We start from the raw sequence: 4,219 nt of genomic DNA on the forward strand, positions 1-4,219 counted from the left end.
TTAGATAGGAAGCGATTGTGTGTGTGTGTGTGGGGAGGGAGATGGGAGAACTTAAATGGGTGTAAAAATAACACTAAATGCGACACTCGCGACACGAGCCGTGGGTGCTGCTGCTGCTGCAGCGCAGACAAGTACAGAAATGTTTTGCTGGGAATTTATTGCATTTGAATGTTGATTTGCTGCCCAAACGATATTCAGTTAGGTTAGGTTTCACTGTACTCCAATGGTTGGACTATGGCAGTGAGGTTTCTTGTTGATTTGTGCTAACAAAGTTGTTATCTATGCCTTGGGAGTTATTCCCCTGTGTGGCCGCTAGAGAGGACTTTACCAGAAGTAATCGTTTTACTTCTAAACAGATTAGATGTTTCAAGTTCAAATGTGAAAAACAAACCAAAATCGGAATCAGATTGACCTTCAAAAATGTGGAGTATTGCTTGATCATTCGTGATAGAATACTAAAGCTGATAGAAATATACCGTCAATGCATCAATCAAAATTAACACACAAAAAACGAGATTAAAAATTTAAAATTAAAAGAAATAACTTATATTTGCAGAAAAATGGAAAAGGTACTACATTTTTTACAGAAAATGGTACTAAATAAAGAAGAAACGGTATTATTTATATGAATTAAAGGACGCTAAGTGATAATAACGCACAAGAGTTTAAAAATATGTACAAAACAGCTAAATTAACTAGAACAACAGCATACAAACACAGTTTAGCTGCGTTCTATTTGTATGAATTTAAGGTATTTGTAAATAAATGTTTGTTAAATGTTTGCTAAAATAACACCAAAAAATGTGAAGACATGAAAATGCATGAAAAAGGCCTAGAATTAATTGTAAAAATAAATCGAATGTTTCTATAATTGCTGTACGCGCTGTTACTATCAAACTATCAATAACAATGTCTATATGACGATAAAAGCACAACAAAATAAATAAAACAATGTTCCATAATGCTAAATAAAGGAAACCTAAGCATTACCTGTTTATCATTTCAATTGTAAATAATATTATCTATTTTTTAGCTATTTTTCAAACCCCCGAAAGAAAGTGACAACAGTTCGCACTGATTCCGAACACGCTTCCAGCGCAACATCATCTCCACGCGCAACCGAGAGCACGTGTGCGTTTTGCTCTCTTTCGCTCTCTCTCGCTGCGCTCTACCAGCTGCGCGTTCGGATCAGCGCTACCTCCTGAAATGCATGCGCTCCCGTTCCTTGTGGTCACGAGTTTAAGGTAAAATTTTGCGATTTCGACCTCCCGCGGGCCCCCGACGTACACGCATGCACGCACACTGAGAAAGCGATGTATAGGGAAGTTGCTGAACTGCGGAACTGCTGAACAACTCACACCATCTCGCTCGCTGTGCCGTACCGAGCAGCCGCCTCCTGCAAATCCTGCGCTCCTGGTACTTTGTTCGGTTTTGTTCGAACGGATTCGAGTGCGGCAAACCCGGCTCCGTGCTCGATCGCGTGTGCGTGTGCGCGCGTCACTGTGTGTGTGCGCAGAAAGCGGCGGATTTTGGCTTAAACTCGTGACCACCGCTACCAGGCGAGCATGAGCCGGAGCAGGTAGCTCAACGTGCGCGCACACACAGCAAACGACGACGACACGCGGCAGCGGCGAAATTCGCCTTAAACTCGTGACTGTTTGTACCAGGGGCGCAGCAATTAAAGGAGGCTGCGCGCTAGAGCAGCATGGTACGTGCGAATGTGTGCGAAAAGGAGACGACACTATCGGTGGCTCTGCTGCCGGTGTGGTGTTGATGCGTCACGCACGGCGGAGTGAAAGAGAGCTACAGGAGTAGCAAACAAACAGTCAACAACACGCGTGTTCGGGGAGAGTAATAATACAGGGTGGTTCGGTTATGTTGTTAGTTTTATTTATATATTTTATTTATTTTGTTTATTGTTTTGTCTGTTTATGAGTACATATTTTTTTCATTTATGATAAATCTACAGTTTTAAACAGTCTGTCAAGCAGGAAATAAGCGTAAAATGCTGTTGAAACATTACTTTAATTTTAAGAATGTCTTTAAGCCGATTGACCTGGTTCACTTCTTAAATTTTTATCTTATTTTTATTTTATTATTTTAACATTTATTACTTATTTTAAAATTTTCATCAAATTACTTTTATATCATCTCCAACATTATGTCTCAAATCTCACTTTTCTTACAGTAATGTTTTGAGCGATAAGTTGTGAACAGTTTTATAAAGTAAAATGTTAAATCCTAAAAACTCAAGTATGATAACTAATAAGCCATTATTTCAAATTGCTATTTTTTATTGTTAAAAATAGTCTTCAGGTACTTGTCGAGAAAAATAATGTATTTTAAGAAACATTAAATAAAATTATATTTTTTAGCGCGTAGCATTAACATAACTGCTTCATTCGCTTCTCAATTCATTTCAACTATTTGTTTTTTGTGTCCTGCGTATTTTTTCTACTTAACTTACCGAACTTTTTCTTAACTTTTGGTAGAAAACCTTCCTTTAATCAACTTGCTTAGTCTGCATTGCACTTGTTCTAAAACTTCTAATTATGTTTAAAACAAACAATACGATCAGGTAATTCTACCTTTCCCCCGAAAGCTCTCCCTTTAAAGGCGCGAATCTTGACGTGCACTTTCAATGACAATGCATGATAACACCGGAAATCACCGAATAATTCGTGAGCCCCACCTGGTACAAAGTGTGAAGATGCCACCCAAAGCTCCTTCGATTGCCATTTGTGGGGGGTGGTTGCTCCTCTCATCCCCGCTTGATTTATAGCCCTCTGATGGCTATGCTGTGTCACTGTCTTCCTGGCTGTCTCTTCCAATTCACTTTAAACACGCGTGTGTTCCCATTATCTTGCACAGCCACCATATTCCGAATCGAACCGGAAACCGATTGATCAATCACACCATACGGTGGAAGGCGTGCGCGATGTGGCGTTTGTCCCTTTTGCATGCGCCCGTCTGATGCAGGCTGGCTGGCTGCGCTGGCTCACTAATTTATCGGATGCCCACAAGATGTCGATGAAAGACGCCTATCAATGGCCCCCATTGCAGCGGCTAGAAACGATCGGAAAAGGGGGAGAGAGAGAGCAAAGTGGAAAGGAAATGATTATTAGCTAAAGGGATTTAATGTCGTCATGTATTTACTAGCGATAAGAGGGATTGGACAAGATAGAGAGTGAGAGTTGTGTGCTTCGAGAATTAATGTTTCCGAATATCTGTTGTCTTCTTTGGTTTGGTACAAATACAATAGCCAGAGAAATCTTGGACTGCAGAAGCAAGATATAGGGTTATAAATAGACTCTAACGACAGTGTGTGACAAAAAAGAGTTTTTCTACGTTGTACTGGAATTAGATACATGGTACACATTTTTAAAACATGTGCAGCGTGTCTTTACTTTAAAAAATATATTAATTTAAAAATGATATAATTTTATTTTTTAACTTTTCATCCGAACAATCTCTCTAATCTCTAATGGCTTTCTTTTCCGTCACGCACTATATCACGCATCAGATGGAGCTCAATTTCCCGGAAGCGTAATCTCCAACCAAAACGGCAATTAGATACCCTCTATCTAACAAGCATCGGTGGTTCAGTGGTAGAATGCTCGCCTGCCACGCGGGCGGCCCGGGTTCGATTCCCGGCCGATGCAACAAGATAATTTTTACCTTTTACTTTTAAAATTGTTCGATTTTTGCCCCTTTTCCTATTCATTCTTGTTTGCTGAATGTCTCGCTTACCAGCCAGAGACACCAAACCTCGTTCAACAATGTTGCATACACGTTAAATGCCGCCCAAATACCGCTGACTTGGAAGCGGATCTTCCTTCCCGGTTGCTTCACCGTCCATCATCATCATCATTGCACACCGGTCATAGCAACATTATTCGCAAACATCATTATCGCCAGCTTGTCTGAGTGAGCTAGCTCCTCTACCCTTCTGTCCGCCCTCTACGGTTCGGGCCCAATCCAATGGACGACAATGGAAAGTGCATATCTGGCTGCGTTTACGCATCGATGCACGGACCGCGAATTGAACCCCGCACATCATCACCTGGCCCGCCGCGCCTACTAGATCGAAAACGCACTCCCGCAGCTTTTTGGATGCCAATTTGCCGTGTGTGTGCATGTATGCGTCAGTAGGCTTTGCTTCTGTCTATGGTCGAATTATTGGAGATTTTGGGTACGATCCCCAATAATTCCTGCCCCT

At 41.2% G+C, this 4,219-nt stretch overlaps 1 non-coding gene across 1 annotated transcript; it reads left to right on the forward strand.

Annotated features, from left to right (window-relative positions):
* The first annotated feature begins 3,591 nt into the window (after window positions 1-3,591).
* Trnag-gcc lies at window positions 3,592-3,662 on the forward strand. Its single transcript has one exon. It is a non-coding gene; the product is annotated as a tRNA-Gly (tRNA).
* Window positions 3,663-4,219: the final 557 nt, after the last annotated feature.

This window comes from Anopheles arabiensis, chromosome 3, assembly GCF_016920715.1.
Source record: "Anopheles arabiensis isolate DONGOLA chromosome 3, AaraD3, whole genome shotgun sequence".
NCBI lineage: Eukaryota > Metazoa > Arthropoda > Insecta > Diptera > Culicidae > Anopheles > Anopheles arabiensis.